General features: G+C 47.6%; 1 protein-coding gene and 1 long non-coding RNA gene across 4 annotated transcripts in view; one reads left to right on the forward strand and one right to left on the reverse strand.

Moving 5' to 3' along the window:
- LOC134480795 (uncharacterized) overlaps window positions 1-4771 on the reverse strand; it is a 5979-nt gene extending 1208 nt beyond the window's left edge. Inside the window, exon 1 of one of the 2 annotated variants that reach the window (XR_010055620.1) lies at window positions 4218-4771. This is a non-coding gene — a long non-coding RNA (uncharacterized LOC134480795). Of the gene's footprint in view, window positions 2659-4217 lie in introns of those variants that run through there. The other variant, XR_010055621.1, reaches the window with a different exon arrangement.
- Slc36a1 (solute carrier family 36 member 1) overlaps window positions 4753-10000 on the forward strand; it is a 38316-nt gene continuing 33068 nt past the window's right edge. For both annotated transcript variants that reach the window (XM_063268355.1, XM_008767659.2), the window contains exons 1-2: window positions 4753-4825; window positions 9418-10000. The exon at window positions 9418-10000 is cut by the window's right edge and continues 172 nt beyond it. The gene's annotated coding sequence lies outside the window, so the exon portion shown is untranslated. The remainder of the gene's footprint in view (window positions 4826-9417) is intronic.

The following is a 10000-nucleotide window of genomic DNA, read 5'->3' on the forward strand; positions in this document are numbered from 1 at the left end:
ATGTTTGCCGGAGATGACCTATGTTTTGATCATCTCTGCTTAACTTCCTTCTGCTTCACCCTCCTTCCTCTCCAGGTTCTTCTTCCTTCCCGTTCTTTCCTTCCGGAAACAGGGTCTTCCTTGACTGCCCCTGCAATGGAGGATCACTCTAAGTTTCTGGCTCTTCCGCCTTCGTCACCCTGCTGGAGGATTTGAGAGAGCCATGGTTGTAGCCAGGGCTTCGTGTAGACACATCCCAGCCCTCTTCTTCCTTCTCAGTGCTGTGTCTGGCACACAGGAGGTGCCTTCGGTCTGCGAGATTATCCTCCCAAACTGACTCTTTCAGGAACTGGTTTTCGTTCTGAAACTTGCAAAGGGAACGTCAAACACCAAAGCCCAGATTTGAGCGCCGCCCTCCCGCCCACGCGCAGAGACAGACATGGAAGCAGTTCGACAACAACAAAAAAATTCTCCCACGTCTAAGTTCGAGGCTGAGAGCTCTGTTCCTGGCCACAGAGCTCTGTGAAATTAAGTAAGGGACATGCAGTAGGAGGCAGTCCCCCTTAGCTTTAAGCACAGACTGAATGTTCCCCTTTACCTTTGAATTTCCCTGTTCAAAAGTGCAGACTAATAAGGGAGGGGGGGGGGAAGAGATGCTGTTTGGGAAATACGGCAGACAGGGTGCGCCCATGGGTGCAGGGCTGCTCCAGTGTCCAGGCATGCAGCGCACCCAGAATTCCTAGGAGGACGAAGGGTAGCGAGTATAGTATCTCTAATATAGATGAGGACTGTGAAGCCAGAGAGGGTGACAGCATGCCCAAGCGAGGCGGGGAATACCTGGGAAGCAGGTGTGCTCAGCGCTGGTCCCTCTGCCTCAGGATCCTGCTCAGGCGACAGAAGCTGTGGCACTGTGCTTATGACATCTTCAGCCAAGGTGCCACCAGCACTACCCTCCAGGAGCTCGCTCACAGGGTTGAAAGCTGGAACCATCAGCCCCACCAACCAGGGCCAAGCCAGCTTCCTGCTAAGAAGTCTCTGAGACAGGAAGAGCAGTGGTGGTAGGGGACACACACACACACACACACACACTCACACTCACACATACACTCTCACACACAAACATACAGAGACACACACAAACGGACACACAAACACAAACACACACAGCACTCACACACACAAACATACACATATGTGCACACGCAAACAAATAAATGTAAAAACAGCTGCAATTGTGCAAGTCTCCTTCACTCCAGCAGGGGGAGCACCACCAGGGTTAAGGAGGGAGGTGACTTGTAAGCATTGGGTGGAGAGGAGACATCTTATTCAACAGAATATATGTAACATCTCCTTATCCAAGCATGGAACTGACTTGGCTTCAAGACTGAAGAAAGCCTCAGAGTCCTTATTTGTGGTATTGGTTGTCTAGAAAACGCACCATGCTCATCTTTCTTCCCGGGTGGTTACAATCGGTGCACGTGTTCCTGAGAAGCGACATGGCGCACAACTCCACGCGCATAACTCCACACTCTGCTGCTCATGGGGGACCAAAAGGAAGCTGTTTAAAAGGAACGAGGGACTGGCACTGCAGAGCACTTGCCACACACGCATGCGTGAGGTCCTAGGTTCACATCCTAGCCAGGCCTTAGGAGCAAGAGGAGAACACGTGAGGCCCAGCCAGGGCCAGAGAGTGGGACTGTAAGTCTTGGTTTTGAAACTGAACAGCCTCGTTGTCTCCGACAGCGCACGGCTCGAAGTTATTTATGCGTGGGCGGGGTGGCCTCCTTGCTGGCAGTGCTGGATCCCACATTCCCTCTATCAGCTCTCAATGGTTTCTGTGTGCATACATTTTAATGTACACTTACATTACATGTTTTCACACATAAAATTGCATATTAACACATCCTCATAATAGTTGCAGTCTAGTATTTTTGAGTCATGTGAGAATACGTATGACTTATTTTTATTACTTATTTATTGATATTTTTAAATTTATTTTTACATGTGCGCGCGCATATATGTGTGCATGCACGCACATGAGTGTAGGTGCCTGTGGAGGCCAGGAGAGGGCGTCAGATTCCTCTGGATCTGGAGTTACAGGCAACTGTGGACACCTACCCGGTGCTGGGAACTGAACTCAGGAAGAGCAGAAAGCTCTCAACCTTGGGGCTGGCTCTTCGGTCTCCTATTGGCTGTTTTTTTTTTGTTTTTTTTTTTAGATTTATTTATTTTATTTTATGTAAGTATACTGTAGCTGTCTTCAGACACACCGGAAGGTGGCATCAGATCCCATTACAGATGGTTGTGAGCCACCATGTGGTTGCTGGGATTTGAACTCAGGACCTCTGGAAGAGCAGTCAGTGCTCTTAACCTCTGAGCCATCTCTCCAGCCCCTATTGGCTGGTTTTAATCTAGTTACTCTTTGATAATTTCACATATGTGTACAATATATCATAATCATGTCCATCCCTAACTCCCCTCCCACATTCAACACCCTCAACATATTACCTAAACTACAAACTCTCTCAGCTTTTCCTTTTACTTTTTTGTGATTCGTGCTGTCTCCTGGAATACTGACTGTTCTTGTTGGCTTGGTCTCAGGCAGGTAACCATAACTATAGGTGCAGTGCATTCACTGGTACAGTGGCCTGCCACGTTCAGAAGCCAGCATTTCACAGCATGCCCCACCCCCACCCCGCCGCCTTCCACTGATGACTTTTAATTAACATTCTCATTCCAGTGCCCACATATGCCAGTTGAAGATGTTTCAGAGTCTACAGAAACTTAATTTGAACATTACAGTGCTGGGGATCATTAGACTGGGGCTTCCCATTCTCTTGATTCACAGATGGATAAAATGAGAACCACTGAGAAAAGACTTTCCCAGCATCCCATAGCTTTCTTTTTGTTGTTGTAAAAATATAAAAATAAAAAAAGTAAGGATTGTCTTTTACCCCGCTAGGTCCGCGCCGCAGTGCCCCAAGATATGTGCTAGACATCTTGGCAGAAACACATCCCAGCCGCGCACTTTCCTACACTCAAACCTTCACATAAAAGAACATACAACACAATAATCTTTGACCCAATTGATAAGCTATAATTGCCCACTTAATCATACAAAACCCAGTACCATCCATCCCTTGAGAACAGTAATAACAACCTGTAAATACACAGAGCAGAATCTTAACATCACCTGCCATCTTGTCCTGCCACGGCTTCTCTGCCCCTCTCTCCCTCCCGTCTCTCCTTTCTCTCTCGTCTCCTCCTCTTCCTTCAAACTTCTCTCCCACCCATCCTTCCTTCTCCTCCAATGACAGGCCTCCTTCTATCCAGTACCTGCCCCTCACCTGTACTTTCAATGGGGAGGTGGCTCTGGTGAAGTCACCTGAGTTCTGAGTCCTTGACTAGGCAGCTGTCCTTGGGGCAGTGGAATTAGCATCAAAATACAGATAACTCCAGGGCAAACCACAACATCTTTTACTTTAAAATTTTAATTATCAATGCCCATTGGTCATATAAGTTATTGGTGTTTGCTGTCTACACACACACACACACACACACACACACACACACACACACACACACACACGAGCATGTGTAGATCCTGTCCATCTGTTCTTCTACCTTAACCCCTCTCTCCCTCCCCTCCCTGCCAGCAACCTTCCTAGTCTCTGGAAGTCTGTATTTGATCCCTTTTGCTGTTGTGATAAAACACCATGACACACCCAATTGCAAGAGGTGGAGGGAGAGGAGGGTCTCACATGATGTGTGATGCTGTATCTTCCTGACTACTCAGCCAATGAGGAAAGAGCGGAAGTGGCTTGCACTAGAGCTACAGAAACTGCTCTCTGTGCTAATTGAGCACCCATCCTTCTGACCTGACCCCTGGCTTTGCAAAGTTGTAGAATACTCTTCCTTGGTGTCTCTGGCTCTGAGTCTCCAGCGCTCTTATGGAGTGGATGTCTTTGCTCCTCATCCCCGTCATTCCAGAAACACAGGCTCAGTGGCATGGCTTAGACTCCTGCCACCTTAGGCTGCCCCTATCCCGCCAAGAACCTTGCATTCATGAGATAGTTTCTTGTGCTCCCTGCACTCTTTCAAGCCTCTGCAGTACTGGAAAAGCATACAGAGGGCGTTTGGAATCAACACAGCCCTCCATACCTCACATTTTGTCCCCTCATGTGGCAGATTACGAGCAAGGACACCTCCAGTCTAAGTGAGGGGACATGCGTTCTCACCTGAGCACATGCTCTATTGTGACCAGAGAACCCCGGGGTTGAGGCGAGGGCTCACAGGAAGACTCCCCGGGTTCTGATACTTATCAGAAAGCATGACTGTGCAGGAAGGTCTTCACGGAAGGTCTGGCTTCCCATGAGTGAAGCAAATGCCCTTCAGTAGGCTGTCTGAAAGCCACGTAGTGTGACAGTGAGTGGTTCTGTGGTTGACCTCGGGCTCACCCCACCATCTCCAGAATGAGTGACGCAGGGGGCAGAAAGTCCCAGAGAACAGGAAGCCTGAGAGGGATGAGCTTCTTTCTACTCTTGTCATGAGGCAGGAGTTGGAGCCCGGGGGAAGGACGCCTCTTGCAAGTGGCGGAGTGATGCTCTATCTTTCCCTGTGACCCCTATGTAAGTGCTTTGGTGAGGCATAGCAGCTAAGTGACCAGGGCCCTTGGTCACCATTGTGAGGTAATGCCAGGTCTACCAACACCACAGCTGGGGATTTAGGGCTTGCTCCACATATCATAATTTGCCTGGACCCCTGCAACAGTCCTCTTCAGCAGTGTCTTTTTCTGCTAGTTGGTCCTGAAGACTAAGAGGTCAGGAAGCTGTGGGCTGAGCAAGAGGTGAGGGAAGCGGAGGGACCAAGGGAGGGACGAAGACTAAACAGTTTCATCTACGGCATGTCTAGAGTACCTAATATGTTCTTGTCGATGTCCCCCAGTGCAACCTTACTTTAAAGATTCCATTCTGTGTGTGTGTGTGTGTGTGTGTGTGTGTGTGTGTGTGTGTGTGTGTGTGTATGTGGTGTATGTGCACATGGCCCTTGAAGGCCAGACAAGTAAGCTGGGTCTCCCAGAGCTGAGGCATAGACGATCGTGAGCCACCTCCCATAGGCACTGGGCCCTCTGCAAAAGCAGTACTCACTCTTAAAGGCGGAGCCATCTCCCCAGCCCCCAGATTTGCTATGGATTATAAATAGCATTTATCTGAGTTTCCTGTTCCTTGTTTGATAACTATACACAGATTTTTTTAAAAAGCACAAGTTTATTTGCTCACAGCTTGGAGGTTGGGAGTCGGGTGCTTCTGAGCTTTTAAGGATGAACCCATTTCCTCACTCTTCAGCTTTTAGAGGCTCCTGCAGGCTCACGCCCTCTCCTTCTGTCCTCCTAACTGGTGGGAGAGCATCCTCCTATGGCACACTCTTCCCTCCCTTCTATATAAACTCCCGAGCCCATAATATACCCAAGTAGTCCCGGATGCTCTCACTTCAAGTTCTTTAACTGAGTCACATCCTCAAAGCCCCTTTGCCTAAGGCAGTCTTCCCGCAGGTTCTGAGGTTAGGAGCCATCTTTGGGGGCCATCATCACTCTGTCTATGTTAGAGTGCTGTAAACTTCGTCCCAACTTTGACCCCTTTCTGCCTGAGGAAGTTTTTGGTGAGCTTGGGCATACAGGTATCTAAAATAGGTGTAAGCATCAAACATTAACTGGTAACGGATCATAAATACATCTAAATTTAAAATCGTACTGTCTCTGGGCATGGCGGTGAATGACTCTGATCTCAGCACTCGGGAGGCAGAGGCAGGGGGACCTCTGTGAGTTTGAGGCCAGTCTGGTCTACATAGTGAATTCCAGGACAGTCAGGGTTACACAGACAGTCTGTCTCACCACCACCAACGGACACAACCACAAAACCCATCAATCTTACAATCATGGATCCTGGCAAAAGCATATGTAGGGTCATCTCAGAAATTATCGGAAATCTGTACTATCTCAAGTCAAGACCTTTAATAGTATTTTAAAATGACACTTAAGTCGGCAACTAAATCACGATTTGAAAAGAATTATATGTATGTGTATGTGTGTGCCTGCTTGACTATATGTACACCACAGGTGTGGGCAGGAGCTATAGAGGACAGAAAATGGTGTGGGGTCCCCTGGAACTGGAATTACTGGTGGTTCTGAGCTGCTGTGTAGGCGCTGGGAACTGAGCCTAGGTTTCCTACAAGAACAGCAAGAGCATTTAATTTCTGAGAGCTACCTCTAGTCCGGAAACCCCAATTTTTAAGGATTAAACTTCCTAATAAAATCTAATCCAAAGATGGATTGATTTGACACTCGCTGAGGAACGATTCTAGGAAAATAGTAAACATCTTTATTATTCATAACTCAGCTCTCTGCTTCTGTAAGAGTAGCAACTAAGTACACGGTAACATCGCAGCTTGTAACATACAGTGCAGAACTTTGGAATACAGACAAGTTGTTTCAGGCTGCCTTTGCTGGTGTTGTGCACCACGGCCATGCACACAGTAGGCCATTCCGTTCTATGCAACTGGGGAGAGGACTCGAAGATGTGCCCAGGTCCAGTATAAATTTGATTCTGAAATAATGTTTTGCCACTGCAATCCTTTGACCAGCTTTGGACCAGGATGAAATTTTCTCAACTCCATACAGTTAGTTACACGACGCCATACGGGGCCATAACCCACCGTTTAGGCAGTTGCGTTTTACCCAGTACATCCTTGATTACCTAGGACAATCCCATTCCAATCCTGATGGTCACGCATCCTCTTTCATTCTCAAGTGTCCCAGCAGGCAGAGGATGATAACATTTTGAAAGCTCTGGATATAAAAGAACAAGGCTTATGTTGCCTAGCCGTGATTGTCTCAGGAGCTCCAGCTGCCTTAGGATCTGCCTGGTTATGCCAGCCTCAGTTTGGGACCGAGGACAGGAGTGGGCCTCACCTGGGTCTATGAGCTGTTAAACCCCTGTCATGTGACCTTGCCCACAGGCCAGTGCATGTTGTAGACTGATACACCCCTCTTACCTTGACATCACATTCTGTATCTCCAGGCCTGCTGAGTTCCTCCAGGCTTCTCCATTTCTCCTTCACAGGAGTGGGGTGCTGCTGGCATGACAGTTCCGTTTAACCCCAGAACCCATGGAATCTCGAGTGGTTTGCAAACATTTCCCTCTGGGACCGCAAGTGCCGTGTCTATACCTTTAATACCTTTATTTATTCATTCATTCATTTATTTTTGGTCCTGGGGATGGAGCCTAGGTGTGTCTGGTGGTACTCACCTGTATTGTATCACACAACATAATCACACACACCACACACACACACACACACACACACACACACACACACACACACGGACAGGCTCTCTGTCTCTAAGCTGCAGCCCCAGCCCTAGCTGTATACTTTGTATACAATGTATACAATGTATCTTTAAACACATCACCACAGAACATTTTTTGCAATATTTTAAAAAAAATGTCTTTGTCTGCTTTCATGTTATCAAAAAACAGTAAGAAAAGATTAAAAACAGGCTGGGGAGATGGCTCGGTTGAGAAAGTGCTAATTCTGCAAGCGTGAAGACTCAAGTTCGAGTCCTAGAACCTACGTAAAAAAAGGCTAGATGTAGTAGCACAGGCTTGTAAGCCCAGAGCTGGGGAGGCAGAGGCAGGCAGATCTCTAGGGCTCACTAGACACCCTGTCTTCTTGGCAAGTTTCAGGCCACTAAGGGACCCTCCCTCAAAAAACAAGGTGGGCTGGCAGAATGGCTGAGCCTGTCCTTGCGGGGGCAGACACCTCTCGGTGGTGCCAATCTGGCACCGTCCCTTTCCTGATGTTTGCTCCCTCAGGTGTCATTCTTGCTTCCGAGACCATTTTTCATTTCCTCAGTATTGTTCTTCTGCTTTGCAGCACAGTCCCTCCTGTGTTCCCAGCTCATGGTGTCCTCACAGTGTCCTCACCATGGTGTCTGTAGGGCCTTCTTCCTAACAATTTTACCTTTTTAAACTGTTGCTCTAAAATTAAAGTGTGCCTACTCCACTCACTCCACTTAAGGAGTTCTTGAATCACGTTGCCGTGGCTTCCAAAATATTTTACACTAACAGTGCTGAACGCTTCACTCTAGCAAAGGTCTGTGATTGTGAATAGTTGGCATCATTCTTGGGATGCTGACAGAAGGGCTCCTGGCTTTCTACATGTCCCAACCATAGTGGTTCTTGTCCTATAATAGCAGCATAGCATTTGCTGCATCCAGGGCCTGCAAGTCTGCTCTGGGAAAGGGGGTGCTGCAGGGGCCACCACTAGTGTCTTGATCTACTATGGCCGAATCAGTTAATGTGCATGGAAACTTTGCATGGGCTCAGGCACATTGTAAGATTCAAGGCCTTCAGCAGAGGGCACGGAAACCGAGTGTGTTGAAGATGGAACCGAGAACAATGCATCTGCCAAGGAGAGAAGCTGCTGAGTATCAGACGTCTTAGGACCCATCTCGTTTGAGGGTGGGGTATGGTTGTAGCTTAGGGGAAAGCAGAAGTGACCCCCTTCTGTTCGGTGCAGAAGGAGTTATCCAAAATCTCTCTGTAGTGCGATCCCTTTGGCGCCAGATCTCATGTGACTTGCAAACAACCAGGGAAGGGGAAGAACTGAGCAGGGCTTCCAACTGAACTTTCTAAATGGGTAACCCAGAGGGAGCTCAGAAGGCCACCAGTGGGAATCGAGGGAGACAGACCTGGGACTGGGAGGGCTACACTGCCACACTGCAGGACTTGTTCAACTAATACACAGCACACCAAGCCAGTCCTCTGTAGTAGGGCTCTCAGCAGGAGGAGAATCCAAATCTCCCTAAGTCTTGCTGGATGCCACTCATGAATGGGGATTTTGACACAGCCAGAATAGAGAGGGACTAGAAGTTGTATTGCTTTATCATTTCCTGTTCATGTATGTATATGTATGTGTATGTATCTGTGTATGTGTGGTGTATGGAGTATATGCTTGTGTATGTATAATTTGTATGTATGTGTGTATGTATGTGTATGTAGTATATATATGTATGTGTATACGTGTGAGTGGTGTATGAAGTATGTGCATGTGTGAAGATGTGTCTGCATCTGTGTGTGTGGTATATAGAGTATATTCATGTGTGTGTATATGTATTTATATCTCTGTGTATGGTGTATGGAAAATGTGTGTGTGGTATACGGAACATAGGCGAACGTGTCTGTATATATGTGTATGATATATGAAGTATATGGGTGTATGGGGTATATGCATGTGTGGTGTATGAGGGTGTGTGTATGTTTATGTATGGAGTGTGTGTGTGGGTGGGTGTGGATGTGTGAGTGTGTGCAGTGGGTCACTGGGAAGTCAGTTGATGATGTTGTCTCCTTGAGTTGCTCCCCCATCTCCTTTTTTTCACAGGGTCTCTCACTGAACCTGAGTCCACTGTTTTGGCTAGATCAGTCAGTCTGCTGAAGAGACTCAGGGATCCTTCTTCCTCTGGCCCCAAGCTCTGGTGACATGTCTGGCTTTTTTTATGTACTGGGAATCTTAACTCAGGTCCTTATTATACCCAGTAAACCATTTCCCTAGTATCCCCTTTTACATTTTTTTTGAAGCAAGGCATCTTTAAGTCACCCAAGCTATCCTTGAATTCACTCTGTAGCCCAAACAGGCCTTGAACTATTTTTCTTCCCAGCGCTGGGATTGCACTCTTGTACCGGCAGGCCTGGCGGCATGATTTTTTTTTCAAAAGATGCATATTTGGGATTATAAATCAGTACATGCACCTTGACATATGCTGCAAAAATAAAATTTAGCAAGGGTAAAAATCAGTGATATTTTGCATGCCGACTTCTCTGGAGACTGCCTCAAAATCTTGGTCGCCCGCCCTTAGCTGTGGTGGTCTCAGCCCTGCCCTTTCTGCAGCGGCGACGGGAGGCCGCCAGGTGGCACTGCAGAACAAGGATCCGGGAGGAGGAGCACGGAGTGGAGCGGCACGTGA

Source organism: Rattus norvegicus, chromosome 10, assembly GCF_036323735.1.
Source record: "Rattus norvegicus strain BN/NHsdMcwi chromosome 10, GRCr8, whole genome shotgun sequence".
NCBI lineage: Eukaryota > Metazoa > Chordata > Mammalia > Rodentia > Muridae > Rattus > Rattus norvegicus.